Below are 16329 nucleotides of genomic sequence, written 5' to 3'. Positions count from 1 at the left end.
ACTGAACCACAGCACCACTTTGGATTTCTGGTGATTAATTGGAGATTAGAATCTCAAGGACTTTTTGAACTGTGATCCTCAGATCTCAGCATCCCAAGTAGCTATGGATCACAGGCATAAGCCACTGGCACCTGGCTATTTTATTTTTTTGAGACAGAATCTTGCAATGTTGCCCTACTGGTCTTGAGCTTGAGATCCCCCGCCTCAGCTTCCCTAGTGCTGGAATTTTGTACATGCACCAATACATTTGGCTATATCTACATTTCTAAATAGAAATTTGTTTGTGAAGGATATCTTTAAATTGGAACATACCTGTGATATTTTATGACTAATTAAGTGAAAGTCAGATAGTCAGTGTCCAAGCAATTACTTATTGCCTAGAAATAAAATTAGGGAGGTTTGAAAGCATCCTGATTTGTGTTGAATCCCTGCATGGGCTGATACCATTCTTTCAATTTATTTCCTTTTTTATTTATCTCTTTTGTCTGACTTTATTATTTTGGTGTCATTGGGGATTGTATTTAAAGCCTCATGTTTACTATATAGCATTTGAGCCAGGGACCTTTTCTGTTGTGTGTTAGTTTCTTTTTCCAGTAAGGTCTCATGCTTTGGCTCAAGAAAAAGATCCTTTTACTTTCTCTTGAGTAGCTGGAGTTTCTAGCATTTTAAACAGAACCATGTGTGTATTTATTTATTTATTTAGAAGAAATAAGAAGCCATTAATGTTTTAGTGATGGCTCATTGAACTTGGGATAGCTCAGTTTCTTATTTGTAGAATTGTGGGAGTTAATTAAAAGCCTTGACAGAACCAAGTGTGATGGTGCATGAATGTAAGCCAGCCTTTGGGAGGACAAGACAGGAGGAATAAATGAGATTTCCAGGCTGTGGAGCTAAATCCAAATACTGCCAAAAAAAATGTTCATCATTAATAACAAAAAGTTAATAATGTTGTTTTAGTGATAACATTCTTTGTTGTTGTTGTTGTTGTTGGTCATGGGGCTTGAACTGTGGGTCTGGGCTGCTGTTCCTGAGCTCTTCAGCTCAAGCCATGTCAAGTTGAGCCACAGTGCCACTTCCGGTTTTCTGGTGGTTTATTGGAGATAAGAGTCTCACCGACTTTCCTGCCGGGGCTGGCTTTAAAGTGTGATCCTGAGATCTCAGCTTCCTGAGTAGCTAGGATTACAGGTGTGAGCTACCAGTGCCCAACTGAAAACATTTTTTTTGTTTAATCAAGAAACATTTTATAAACCTAATAAGTGCTTTCAAAGTATAAAATTAATACTTAAAGATCCACAGGGGAAAAAATCCAAAGAGCTACAAACATGATAGGAAACTACCTTCCTAAATAATTAGGACACTGTTTTTCATATGAGAATGTTAATTAAATTATCCTTTTCAAATGTCCACAGAACTACTTAAGAAGATTCAAGCACATAGACAACAGGTTAGAACTCAGTTTTTGGAGTAGTAGGCCCTTCTGAGTCTTAAATCTAGCTCCTTTGTCCTTGCTATGTGGCTTTCAGCTAGTTATTTAATCTCTGTTTGTTTCCTGGTTTGTAAAGTGAGGGTAATGACACTGTCCATCTTGTAGGTTATTTAAACAATAAATGAAAGATTCTTCGTCATTGGCTAGTATACAGGACTACCTGAGTATTACATTGACTACCAGGCTGGGTTGCTGCTATTATGGTTATTATTATCTATAATACTAACAGGAAAGTATAGGATAGAATAGAAGATGCCACCACTCTATGACTCATTGTCTACCTTGTTTTGTATTACACTTTGAGGGATCCGGTCATGGGGCCTGAACTCTGGGCCTGGGTGCTGTCCTTCAGCTATTCAGCTCAAGGCTAGTGCTCTACCACTTGAGCCACAGCGCCACTTCCGGCTCTTTTCTTTTTGCTTATGTGGTGCTGAGGAATTGAATCCAGGGCCTCAGGCATGCAAGGCAAGTGCTCTACCACTGAGCCACCATCCCAGCCCCATGGGGCTTTAACTCTGGGCCTGAGCACTGTCCCTCAGCTCTTCAACTCAAGGCTAGCACTCTACTACTTGAGCCACAAGGCCACTTCTGGCTTTTTCTGCTTATGTGGTACTGAGGAATCAAACCCAGGGTCTCATGCATGCAAGGCAAGCACTCTACCACTGAGCCACCTTCCCAGCCCTAGATTAGACACTTTGAATATGGTTGTTTATATTTTCAAATATATAATGAATCTGACTTCCTCATTCCATGTAAGAGGCTATTACTGAAAACAACTTTATAAACTCTTTCTTCTAACTCATCTGCTCTCTCAAATTCCTGGTGTTTAATTCATTGACCTTATGGTGGCCCATCCGGCCTGGAAGGTCTAGGATTCCTCATGGCCTAAATACATTCACTTCCCAGAGCACAATCTTTTCTAGTCCCACTCATAATGAGGTTCATTCCTTTTTGTTGTAGCGTGTGTTGTTATTCTTAAGCAGTATATTAGCAGTTACATTAAAGCGATTAGATACCATGCTTTTTAAAATTTTTCTGCTTTAAAGCCGGGCGCTGGTGGCTCACGCCTGTAATCCTAGCTACTCAGGAGGCTGAGATCTGAGGATCGCAGTTCAAAGCCAGCCCGGGCAGGAGAGACTGTGAGACTCCTATCTTCAATAAACCACCAGAAAACCGGAAGTGGCACTGTAGCTCAAGTGGTAGAGAGCTCGCCTTGAGCTGAAGAGCTGAGGGACAGCGCCCAGGCCCAGAGTTCAAGCCCCACGACCGACCAAAAAAAAAAAAAAAAAAAAATTTTCTGCTTTAGAAGATCACAGTAGACTGAATAAAGTCTTTATTTTTTGTTATTTTACAGTGCTGGGAATCAATCCCAAGGTCTTCCCCATGCCAGGTAAGTGCTCTGTCTATGAATTATACTTCTATCTCAAAATTATTTCTAAAACATGTAAATACTATATTAGTTTCTTAAGCATTTGTTAAGATTTTTTTGACAGGTCTTCATACGAGCAAGAATATTATTTCAGAGGAGAGGTAATTTTTTTTTTAAATAAAAGAGTTCAAGACTGGGTTCAGTGATAGGAGGCTCCAATAGAGAGCATTTTTAAGGTCAGAACCAGTGCTGGAAGAACAGTAAACATGACTAGAGGCAACTGCAGTGTCAAAGTCTTTTTAAGAGTGTGCAGTTTATAGTGATTGAGAAAAACCCCATGTGCCATTTTCATTGTTTGCTTCACTTGTTTGCTTGCTCTGTTATTGAATTTCACACAAAGCAGAGGGTAAAAACTAGTTTCAGGTGTGCTACTTATTGTGTTTCTCATAGATTCTTTTATTTGGTTTGAGCCTAACTCCTACTCTGTGTTCTCCAGTGATTCTTTTAGATGAGATTCAATGAAGGAGAATGACATTTCTTTTGAAACCAATCTCTGATTCGATTAAAGGCTATATTGTTTTTAAACAGCAGAAATTAGCTTGCGTCTTATTTTTGGTTTATTTCTAACTACTTGCCAAAGTAAGCCTTACTGAAATTAGGAGACATTTCTTATCCTCTAGGGCTGCATTTCCAGATCCACAGAAACACAGACATAGAGTTCTTTGCTGCAAAACATTATAAACGATTATATATGAGGTGTAGTTTAGGTCCTCTTGCAGCTTCCCATGTCCTTTGGTCAGTATTTGGGTGTTTAGACCTGGATGAAATGAATTTGAGGAAAGTAAATATATCCTTGTTTTGAAGCAGCAAACCTTTGTACCACATCGTTTTGTAAATGGTGTATGGAATCAGGGTGTGGGAGAAGATGGAGAATTATGACTTAGATAAAGTGAGCATTAAAGGATCTAGGAAAAAGACAGGGAAAACATTTTGCAAGAAATGCAGCTCTAAAGCCATAGTTATGAAGAAATGTAACAGTTTTCCTTTATGTGTTAATTGTTTGCTTTAATTTTTGTCATTTGGGAGCTACTACCTAAAATCACAGGAAACAAAAGGAAAACTTAAAGGCATTTCCTGAACATAGATCTTGGAAACTCACAATAGTAGCTTTTACTGGTGCTTGAATATAGATTCAGAACCTCAGGAGCCAATGGGAAGAAGGGACAAGTGCAGCCATATGAACAAGAACAGGAATGGGAAGTAGGAGGGAAAGAACCAGTATTCCTCTAGGAAAACGACAGAGGAGCATTACATGTTTATCAAATTCATTCACTCCTGCATTCAACAACTGTTTGGTGGTTACTTAGGGCCAAGTTCTTGGCTAGATTCTGGGTGTGGTAGGTCTATAACAATATCAGTATGTTACTACCTACTTTATAGGTCCTATTCAGTTTCATTTTAACATGAATATATTATGCACAAAATTTAGTTTGATTGAACTGCAGTTAGGAACTACATTATTTTACTTAACAGGATAAAAGTATACAAGCTCATAATTTTGACCTATAAGAAAGAATAATATGAGGGATGGACAGGATCCAAATATATTAGATACATCTATAAAGATATCACAATGTACAGCTAATGTATGCCAATAAAAGAACAATATGTTTATAAGGGACCTGATTCAAGAGTACTATACAAACCAGGTGCTGGTGGTTCATGCCTGTAATGCTAGCTACTCAGGAGGCTAAGATTTCATGAACACAGTTTCAAGCCAGCCTGGGCAGAAAGTCCATGAGACTCATCTCCAATAAAGTACAATCCAGAAGTGGAGCTGTAGCTCAAGTGGTAAAGCACTAGCCAGGAGTAAAAAAAAAATCTCAGGAGGGGGTTGGGAATGTGGCTTAGTGGTAGAGTGCTTGTCTAGCTTGCATGAAGCCCTGGATTCAATTCCTCAGGACCGTATAAACAGAAAAAGCTGGAAGTGGTGCTGTGGCTCATGGTAGAGTGTTATCCTTGAGCAAAAGAAGCTTTGAGTTCAAGCCCCAGGTCTGGCAAAAAACAAAACAAAACAAAAACTCAACAAAAAACAAAAAACAACAACAAAAAAAACAACTCAGGAGCAGTGCTTAGACCCTGAATTCAAGCCCAAGGACCAGCATGCAAAAAAAGAGAATACTATACATAATGATAACATGCAAATTTTATTTCCTATTCTAATACTCTCAGGTCTAATCCCATGAAGTCCTTCTGTTGGCTCAGCCCTGCTGCTCTTCTGGGTTCTCTCTCTCATTTTTTCGATTCTGACTCCAATGTGGCCTTGAATATCCCCTTTTTTGACCCCATGTTCCACCTTCCTAACTTCTGAAACCTTTCCACAGTGACCTCAGCAGCATTCTTGGTGTAGCCTAGGGCTTGAGTGTTCTTGGTACCTGCTTGCTACAGCAGAGATTTGCTTCTGCAGGAACACTGGCCCCTTTCAGTGCTTCTCTCCTTGGAGGGGAGGGAGTTGTATCCACCCTACATTCTCCAACCCATTTTTCCTCCTGTGCCTCATCTCCTGTTACCAGATGGTCTCCACCAGGCTTTACTACCTTAACCACCACACACCCTCATCTCCTGAAGATTTTATCTCCAGATTCCATCCTCCATCATGATGACCGTTTTTTATCCTCGTTTCTTTTTTTCTGCCAGTTCACCTTCTGCTTAGGACTAGCGCTCTACCACTTGAGCCACTGTGCCACTTCTGGCCTTTTCTGAGTTTATTGGAGGTGAGAGTCTCATGGACTTTCCTGCCTTGGCTGGCTTCGAACTGAGATCCTTAGATCTCAGCCTCTCAAGTAGCTAGGATTGTAGGCGTGAGCCACCAGCGCTTGACTTGACTCTTCTTTTTTTTGTGTGTTACGGTGCTGAAACTTGTACTTGCTATGATTGTGCTTCTTCTGCCACCCAATGACAGTCCCCTCACCCCCATCATGATGCAATCATTCCTAATTGCTGCGGTGGGTCCATCATCTCAATTTTCTTGTTTGTTTTGTTTTGTTTTTGGGTCTGGTTGTGGGGCCTGAACTCTGGGTCTGGGTGCTATCCCTCAGCTCTTCAGCTCAAGGCTAGCACTCTACCACTTCAGCCACAGCGCCACTTCTGGCTTTTTTTTCTGCTTATGTGGTGCTGAGGATTCGAACCCAGGGCCTCAAGCATTCAAGACCAGCGCTACCTTCCCAGCCTCATCATCTCAATTTTAAGTAATAACTATTACTGTTCCTATGATTATTTTATAGGAGTTGATAAGCTGCACTGGTCACTAGTTGGATTCCCTCAGTTAATAAATTCTGCCCACCCTTTCTTTTCAGGGGCCGTAACAGTGTGGGTTAGCCAGTATCAGACATTGGGGACAGGATGTTGGGGAAGAACAAGCAGCAAGAGTAGCTGAATGGTGAAGGGATGATGGAGAGAAAGCCAGGAGGAAGGAGAGAAAGGCTGGAGGAGAGCAGAGCAGTTCATTGTGAAGGAGCAGGTTGGCAGTTCTGCACAGCAGAGGTAGGACCCTGGCTGAGGATCGGCTCAGCAAGGGAGGAATTAGTGATTTTCAAGGTAGCCCAGGCATCTAGGGAGAAGAAAATGTTCCAGAGCACACAGTAGGGGCTGAGTAAATATTTGTTGGGAAAAAAAATGAATGAATTCTGACTCCAGACAGTCAGGTTTTTGTTGTTGTTTTAGGTGAAGAAATGCAAAGGTGGCACATTTTTTGGCAGGGGTGGGGTGGGAGGGGCAGGTCACTGCTGTGATTGCTTTTGTGAACTTTAGAAGTGGTTCTGAATCTGGGCAGATAGGTTAGAAGAGGACTCTGACTGACTTATTCAGGGTTGAAACAGCTTTGTAACATTAACATGTGAGTTAGATTTCAGAATTCTGGTCTTTGTGTTGAGGTTGGGGGTGGAAGGTGGGTAAGATATAAAGTGGTAAGGATCCGGGTAGGTGGTGTTAGCACATGCCTGTAGTTCCAGTGAAGGCAGCAAGATTGTGTGTTTGTGGCTACACTGGTTATAGTTAATGAGATGATTATCTCAAAAACAAAACACAGGGCTAGGGGCATTGTTTAAGTGGTCAAGCACTTGTGTGGGACCCTATAGGCTAAAGCCAGACAGACCAACAGAAAACTTCTTGTAGCTTTTCTGCTGAGATCTTTTTCTACTTGACAGTTGAGGCCAGTTTGAAATGCAGAGCTGGGGCTGGGGCTGGAAAGAGTGTGGAGGCTTCCCAGTATATGTGAAGCCCTGGTGGACTTCAAAAAAGAGTTGGATGAATGCCCTTGCGAGTCAGGGATCTCTCCATCTCTTCCTCCCTCTCTCCCCCGTCCCTTTCTCTCTGCTGAGGAAGAGGAAAAAAGGAAAAGGAAATGGGTTTATTGCTTATTATGGGATTTTACTTGCTGGGCTAGACATCTTGATAAACAGACACCTCATGTCAGCCTGGATCTTTGGCACAGGTTAATTATTACTGCCGGGTCTGCAGAGTGGTGGTGGTGGTGGAGAGGTGCATTATGAAGTGTGCTGAGGCTCACTGGCCCACGTTGGCCTCATTTTCTGTTGGGATACACTGCAAGGTGGAAACTCACTGAAAGTAGCCATTGTTTTATCTTTTGAACTTTTCTTGTAGACCTTAAACTCAGGGCCTGGGTGCTGCCCCTGAGCTTTTGTGCTCAAGGCTGGCACTCTACCACTTGAGCCACAACTCCACTTCCAGCTTTTTCTGTGATTAATTGTAGATGAGAGTCTCATGGACTTTCCTTCCTGGGCTAGCTTCAAACCACAATCCTTAGATCTCACCCTCCTCAGTAGCGAACATTACAGGTTTGAACCACCAGCGCCTGGCTGTCTTTTCAATTTTTTTATCTTTCCCTAGATCTTGGTCTACCCTGACACTAAAGAAGTACAAGTCAAGGTTTGTAGAGTTGAACTGAGAGTAGATGAGCTGCCACTCACCAGCCTTCCCATCCAAGCCCATTTTTTCAGAGTGTCAACAGAAGGCCATCTGCATGATTTGTCCTTCCATCAGCCCTTCCTAAGGACGTATTCCCATTATGGAAGTTGTGTGGTTCAGAGCTGTGTTTATCGGATCTCCAAAGAAGATCTAGAATTCCCTCTGCCATCTTCTCACAGTTCCTGGGGGTTAACAGTTTCCCCTGTTGTCCCTCTTGTTTATATTTGGTACTTATATTCAGACACAGGCCTGTTATTTTAATTTTTTCTTCCCTCCCTCTGTCCTTCCCTCTCTCCCTTTTGCCTTTTCTCCTTCTTTCCCTCTGTCCTGTCTCCCTCTTTTTCTTCCCTCCCTTCCTTCCATCCTGTAGTACTAAGGTTGAATTCAAGGCCACATGCTTGCTAGTCAAGTGCTCCCCACTTAGTGACTATACTTATACACTTTTTGGCACTACTAGTACCAGGACTTGAACTCAGGGCCACTAATTTACTTTCTAGGCAAACATTGTGCCACTTGAGCCACATTTCCAGCCTTTTCTTTTTTCTTTTTTTTCCTGTAGGTGAAATTTTTAAATAAGCTCTCACTTTTTGCTGGGACTGGATTAGGCCATCACAGGCACACATCACCAACCACCACGCCCAATTTCTTGGTTAATATTGTTGTGTTCCACTCCCCCGTCCGTCCGTCCGTCCCATCAGGGGCTTGAACTTGGGGCTTGTACTCAGGATAGCCTCTACCACTTTGAGTCACAAAGCCATTTCCAGTTTCCAGTTAATTGGAGATTAAAGTCTCATGAACTTTCCTGCCGGGCTTTGTTTGAACTGTGATCCTCAGATCTCAGCCTCCTGAGTTAGCTGGAATTACAGATATAAGCCACAGAGTGCCTAGCCCCATTCAGATTTTTTGATAAATCATTTTCTGACATTGTGATAGATACACGAATTGTAAATAGCAGTGCTATTTACTTATCTATGTGGACAGAGGTGGGGGACAGAATAGTTCCTAAATGGCTTCCCCTCCCAAATGGCTACTGATTACCTTCATTAAATCCTTAAACTTCCATCTCCAGAGTGTCTGTCAGCCTACTCCTGATTCTCTCAAAGAATTTCAACCCTCTCCTGTTATCTCAAGCTTACTACTTTGCTCGATAGAGTTTGATAACTCAAAAGGTGGCTGCTTAATTGTTCTAGGAGTTTAAATGCTTCTTTTTACAATGCTTGGCTGTCTTCCTTCCTTTAAAGAAGAATTTGGGAAGTACACAGCACAGACAGGAGGAATCTAACACACAAAATTTTAAGGCTTTCTGCTAAATCCTCCCCAGTTCTTTTATTTTGGTCCTAATTCCTCGAACTCTTGCCATACTGCCCGGCAGCAGGCGGGACCAGGAGTCTGCCACCGGCTCGGGAGAGCAGAGCTGGCAGCTGGGATGGAGAAGATGTGATTTTGAGGAAATGAAGCATTTTCAGTGGGATGTCCATGGCTTGCGTGATCTAGCCAGGAAATTTCATGCAGTCTGACATTTCCCTTCAGAGTTGCCTAGGAACCGAAGGAAAGCTCGGGCTCTGAATGGCAGGATGGTAATAAATGAATCGGTTCTGGGCCCAACCATCTGCTTTAAGTAAATTAAGAGCCTAAGCCATATGGAATTTACCTAAAATAGTAATTCCCATTTTCTCCTTCTCTTCTTCTCATTTTTATTCCTCTTTAGTTGGTTCTTTAAATTGGTTTAAGTTTGAATGGAGCTACCCAACCAAAGATACCTTGGACTTTCTGTGTCTCTTCCCCCACTACCCAATTTAGGCAGCAAACCTCTGAGTCTCCAGCAACCCATGTAGGAGTTCCTCTTTAATGCTGGGTGATTGCAAACATTTTGTTTTGAGAACTGCTGGATTTGAGGCTAAGGCCTTGGTTTTGAGCCAGTGGTGTTTTTTTTTTAATCACCTTCATTTCACCATCTTCCACCTTTCCCATACATCCTCATTTGTTTCCTCCTGGTTTGTGATTTGTCCTCATTTTAGGCCCAGCTGACCTCTCAGATTGGTGTAGCAGTGTTACATTTGTCTTATCATCCGTATGTCATGTTTCCTTTTTACCCACCAGACTAATCTTCATAAATTGTTTTTTATCTTGTCATTCTCTTGCTCAGAAATCTGCACTGCTTAGGAATGAACCAAACATTTCGACCTTGAATTCTTCCGCCAAGTTCTAGCCTGCCTTTAAACCACATCTACCTCTTACTGCTCTACCCTCACTGGAGACAGACTGGTAACTTCCCTTCCTCAGGGACACACCTATTTCCTCCTGCCTCATTTACTTTAGTGTTCAAAATTATACCCTGCTCTATAGGGCTGCTTTACCATTTGATGTTTCTAGTTCAAATGGAAGCTCTGGAGAGCGGTCTCATACTTTTATCAGTCTAAGTATAATTCTAGACACCTGGAAGTGCTTTGTTAAATACCTGGTGACGGAAGGAAGGAAGGAAGAAAGGAAGGAACAACCTTGTCATGGTATGTTTCTAGTAGGATTAGTAAATGTTTTTCCTTTTTAAGCGAGGTGGTGATATGTGTGAAAAAGAATTAATGGTAGTTCATGCCTGTAACCCTCACTTCTCATTAGGCTTAGATTTGAAGATCAAGGTTTGAAGTCAGCCCATGCAGATAAGCCTGAGAGACTCTTTTATTTTTTTATTTTTAGTGGTTGTAGGGTTTGAACCCTGGGCCTGGGCGCTATCTCTCAGCTCTTCAGCTCAAGGCTAGCTAGCACTCTACCACTTGAGCCACAGTGCCACTTCCAATTTTTGGGTGGTTTACTGGAGATAAGAGTCTCACAGACTTTCCTGCTGGGGCTGGCTTTGAACCGTGATCCTCAAGTCACTGGCTCCTGAGTAGCTAGGATTACAGGCGTGAGCCACTGGCGCCTGGCTCTGAAAGACTCTTATCTCCAATTCTTCAGTAAAAAGCTGGAAGTAGAGTTGTGGCTCAGGTGGTAAGAGCCAGCCTTGAGCAAAATAGCCAAATGAGAGCTGCAAAGGTAAATAGAATTGTCATAGAAAAGCTTCCCAGGAAATGACATTTGGGCAAAGACGTCATAGCAGTGAACCTGAATTCTGTAAGGCAGGAATTTAATCATTATAAAACAAGGCTGTGGTTAAAGCTCAGTGGGAGAGTGCTTGCCTAGTACATGTAAAGTCCTAGACTGGACCTCAACACTCAGCAAAATAAAGCAAAACAAAGCAAAGCTAAACAAAACACAGCAGCTGCCAGGCAGAATGGCTTAAGCATCTAACTCTACTTGGGAGATGGAGATCAGGGGATTGTGGTTCAAAGCTGGCCCCTGTATAAGAGTTCACAGGAGGCGATATCAACTAATGGCTGCAGCATGGGCCTGTCATCTCCAGTAACCCAGCACCATGGGACAGCACAAGTCCAGGCTGGCCTGAGCAAAAAGGGAGATCCTATTTCAAAAATAACCAATCAAGCTGTGTGCTGGTGGCTCACTTTTGTAAGTTTAGCTATCCAAGAAGCTGAGATCCAAAGGATCATGGTATGAGGCCAGCCTAGGCAGGAAAATTCTTGAAACTCTATCTCCAAAATAACCAGCTAAAAGCAGGACTGGAGATACGGCTCAAGTGGTAGAATTCTAGCTAAACAAGTAATCAGAACAAGTGTAAGGCCATACGGTCAATCCCTAACATGCCTAATATGCCATTAAAAAGGATGGGGGCGGGGAGGGGGGAGAGGAGAAAAGAGAGAGGAGAGATTGGAGATGAAGGGAGGAGCAGCGGGGTGAGAGATAGGTGAGTTTGATAGGATATGGATGTATGGATGGAGAAACAGTGAAACCTCTTTGTTCAACTAATAGATGCTAATACAAATCTTTTTTTTTTTTAAAGTCTGTTTGTGGGTTGAGAGTATAGCTCAGTGGTAGAACACTTCCCAAGTATGTGTGAGACCCTGGGTTTGACAACCCAGATTGAGCATGTAGTTGGTGGATCATGCCTGTAATCTTAGCTGAGAACTGAGGATCGCAGTTTGAAGCCAAGCCTGGAAAGGAAAATTCATGAGACTCTTACCTCAGTTAACAACCAAAAAAATGTTGTAAGTGGAGCTGTGGCTTAAGAGGTAGAACACCAGCCTTGAGTGGTAAAAGCTAAGGATATCATCTGGGCCCTGAGTTCAAGCCCCCAAATTGTCATTTGTGAACACACACACACACACACACACACACACACACACACACACACACACACACACACACACACACACACACACACTCACTCTCAAACCCAAACAAACAGAAGACTTGAAGAAGGGTTGTGAAGGTGGCTTAATGCTATAGTGATTGCCTTGCATCCATGAAGTCCTGGGTTTAATTCTTCAGTACCACATAAACAGAAAAAGCTGGAAGTGGCGCTATGGCTCAAGTGGTAGAATATTAGCCTTGAGCAAAAGAAGCTGAGGGACAGTGCCAGGTCCTGAGTTCAAGCCCCAAGACTGGTTAAAAAAAAGACTGTAAGGAAATGCTTCAAAATATAATAATAGTGTTCTTTACATGTTATGGTCGTTTGAGTCTTATTCTTTGTCTATTCTCTAATTTCCATATTTTCTACAGGGCATATACATCTTTTAGATTGGAAAAAGTAGTCTTATTTATAAATATGAGTCATAATTAAATCTGGGCGTGCTTTAGTCAATTAACTCTTCCCTGTCCCTCCCCTCACCACTCAGCAGAGGAACGGTGAGGGACGGGGAGCGGAGGACACACGGCATTTTGTGGGCAGCACCATAGACAGGAAGAGCCCTGTCCTCAGTCCAAAAGGGTTTCATGGTTCCTGTTTCTGGAAGAAGCCAGAAGAAACCAGCAGAGCAGGTTTGTAACAGTGTGTGGAAGCACAGGAGATGTGAACCTGGGATTAGCACATTGTGGACAGACAAACTGACAAAGCACCGCACTTGAGCAGCTTCATGTGCAGTCTTCTTAGGTTCCCAGTCACTGCAGGACAGGCAACTTGACACCTCAGAGCAGAAACAAAGCCAGGGGTGGAAAAGGACACTTTTGTGCCAAATGAGTTTCCTAAGCAACAACTTGATTAACTACTTCCAGAGCTCCTAATCATTCAACTTCCACTGACCTTTAAAAAATAGTCTGAAACAGCTCATCAGATGAACCCAGAGACAGAAGGGAAATATGCAGATGAGGTGGGTCAGTATTTGACAGTTCCCCTACTTTTTACCTCATCTCCATTCCTCCCACCTGTGTAGCAAAACAGTATCTTAGTAAACCAGGTATAGTGTACATCTGCAATCCCTGCTACTTGGGAGGCTGAGGCAGGAGGATCACAAATTTGAGGTTAGCCTGGCAAGCATAATAAAAATTGGAAGGAAGGAAATAAGAAAAGAAGAAAAGATGCCGGGCGCTGGTGGCTCACGCCTATAATCCTAGCTACTCAGGAGGCTGAGATCTGAGGATCACGGTTCAAAGCCAGCCCGGGCAGGAAAGACTGTGAGACTCCTATCTCCAATAAACCACCAGAAAACTGGAAGTGGCGTTGTAGCTCAAGTGGTAGAGTGCTCGCCTTGAGCTGAAGAGCTGAAGGACAACGCCCAGGCCCAGAGTTCAAGCCCCACAACCGACAAAAAAAGAAGAAAAGAGATCAATTGTTTTGAAAGACAATCCATTCTGTGTAGCAAAATAGTGTCTTGAGGGGCTGGGAAGGTGGCTCAGTGGTAGAGCGCTTGCCTTGCATGCCTGAGGCCCTGGGTTCGATTCCTCAGCATCACATAAGCAAAAAGAAAAAAGCTGTGGCTCAAGTGGTAGAGCGAGCGCTAGCCTTGAGCTGAAGAGCTGAGGGACAGCGCCCAGGCCCAGAGTTCAGGCCCCACGACCAGACCCCCCCCCCCCCAAAAAAAAAATAGTGTCTTGACAAACCAGGTATAGAGTATGCCTGTAATCACTGCTTTTTGGGGAGACTGAGGCAGGATGATCAGAAATTTGAGGCTAGCCTGAACAACATAATAATTAAAAGAAAGATTAAGAAGTCTAGATGTCTAGATGGTCTCTAGACGTCTGTGTCTTCAGTCTTCCAGACTTCTTGTCTTCAGGTAAGTCTTTCAAGAGACAGCCCAAATTTTAACTTTTTGTGGGGCTGTTTTCTTGTGCCCACCACTTACCACCAATTAAGCACAGAGCAGGACATGAACACTTCTATGAGATGGTCATGATTTCTTTATAAGTATGCATATGAACTCCCTAAGGGCAAGGATTCTTTTTTTTTGGTTGGTCTTGGGGCTTAAACTCTAGGCCTGGGCACAGTCTCTCAGCTCTTCAGCTCAAGGCTAGTGCTCTACCACTTGAGCTACAGAGCCACTTCTGGTTTTCTGGCAGTTTATTGGAGATAAGAGTCTCACAGACTTTACTACTTGGCCTGGCTTTGAACTGTGATCCTCAGATCTCAGCCTCCTGAGTAGCTAGGATTATAGGCGTGACCCACCAGCTCTTGGCGGGCAAGGATTCTTTTACTCATCTTCCCAGAGTCTATCACTGTGTCTGACACACAAGAGGCTAAGTATATTTAAACCAATGAATTTTCATTGAAGGGTAATAGGAATCTAGAATGAGATTCTTTTTCTTTTGATGCCAGTCCTGGGACTTGAACTCAGAGCCTTGGTTGGCACTGTGCCTGAACTTTCATGCTCAAGTCTAGTTAGTCCTGTACCACTTGAGCTACAGTTCCACTTCTACCTTTTTCCTGGTTAACTATATAGATACTCTCATGGACTTTCCTGCTCTGGATGGCTTTGAAATGTGATCCTCAGATCTCAGCCCATTGAGTAGTCAGGATTACCAAAATGAGCCCGTGGTGTGCCCCACTAAGAATAAATGTTAAATTCGATCTGTCCATCAGTCCATTTGCTTATCTGTGAATGCATCAATCCAGTAGCCTTTATCAAATGTCAGCTATGAGCCAGCATTAAGGCAGACATATGACCTTTCATGACTATGAGATTGCTACCTTAAGAAAAGATCAGGTATTGCAGCTTTATTTTCTCCAGTTTTACTTACTGTGACCTAGAATTATATATGTTTTTGTTTAGTATCTACCTCTCAGACTAACATAAGCTCTAGGAGGAGAGGGACTTTATCTTACTTGCCACTGTGTCTGGTACAGTGTTTGCTACTTGGCAGGTACTTGATTAATATTGGTTGGCTGGAACGTTCTGTGGTAGTGCGCAACAGTAGTCTCAGCACTCAGAAGGCAGAGGCAGGAGGATCATGGGTCTACATAGTGAGTTCAAGGCCAGTCTGAGCTACATGGTAAGACCTTATCTTAAAAAAAAACAACAAAACTTATAATAAGGCTGAGTATGTGGCAGAGTGGTAGAGTGCTTGCCTAGCATGCTTGAAGCCCTTGGTTTGATTCCTCAGTACCACATAAACAGGAAAAGCCAGAAGTGGCCCTGTGGTTCAAGTGGTAGATTGCTAGCCTTGAGCAAAAGAAGCTCAGGGATAGTGCATAGGCTCTGAGTTCAAGGCCTAGGACTGGCAAAAATAAATAAATAAATAAAAATAAAAACTTATAATGAATAAATGAACAGAATGAGATAAAATATAATACAGTTTGGGTAACTGAAAGAGCTGTTACTCTATGGCCTCATTTAAAAGAACTAAGGATGAATGGAGTAAATTTGATCAAATTGTATCATGTGTGTTATAAATATCACACTAAACTCCTTTGTGCAATTACTTTATGCTAGTAATAATTTTAAAAATAAAAGAGCTAAGCCCAGGAAATGTGATGTGCTTAAAAATTCATTAAAATTGTTCTCCTTCAGTCAAATGATAAATGATTAATACTAAACCCCAGTCACCATGACATGTTCACAGCAATTTATGTCTCACTCCCAACTGTAGTTAGAATGTCAGATATGGGGTTCAGATGACAATGGAGAATTTTGTGATTAAAACTTGTGAAAGTGGCACTGTGGCTCAAATGGTAGAATACAGCCTTGAGCTGAAGAGCACAGGAACAGCACCCAAGCCCAGAGTCCAAGACCCACGACCCACAAACAAAGCAACAACAACACAAAACTTGTTATTTGCAGCTTTAGTTTTCTGAATTTGATGATTTCAGGGAAAGGCTTTGTTGGATAAGATCTCTAGCTCTGTGAAAAAGGGACATTCTAGATAATATGTGTACTTCATATTGCAATTCTGTTTAGTGGATTAAAAACAAATAACTAAATGGAGACAAAACCAAACCCTGCATGATTGTTCAAATACTATCCAGTCGTTCTCTTTCCTATAGGAGCCTGGTTGGCTGGACTAGCGTCACACTTGGTTGTGTTGGGAGCTTGGCTTGCTAGCTTTCCCCAAGGGAGGGCAGATTGAGAGATCCCATTTCTAAGGGGCATCACAACCAGGCCAAGAGAGCCTGAGTCCTCAAGCAAGTCTAAAAAAACAATTGGATTCAGACTACTTGGGAAAAAGG

The 16329-nt window shown here is 42.5% G+C and overlaps 1 long non-coding RNA gene across 1 annotated transcript in view; it reads left to right on the top strand.

Annotated features, from left to right (window-relative positions):
• Positions 1-2843: 2843 nt before the first annotated feature.
• LOC122119118 overlaps positions 2844-16329 on the top strand; it is a 73218-nt gene continuing 59732 nt past the window's right edge. The window contains exon 1 of the long non-coding RNA XR_006149509.1: positions 2844-2876. This is a non-coding gene — a long non-coding RNA (uncharacterized LOC122119118). The remainder of the gene's footprint in view (positions 2877-16329) is intronic.

The sequence above is a fragment of the Dipodomys spectabilis genome, unplaced genomic scaffold, assembly GCF_019054845.1.
Source record: "Dipodomys spectabilis isolate Male_0828 unplaced genomic scaffold, ASM1905484v1 ptg000163l, whole genome shotgun sequence".
NCBI lineage: Eukaryota > Metazoa > Chordata > Mammalia > Rodentia > Heteromyidae > Dipodomys > Dipodomys spectabilis.
The sequence above is the reverse complement of the archived record's forward strand: the minus strand, read 5'-3'. Positions and strand labels throughout refer to the sequence as shown.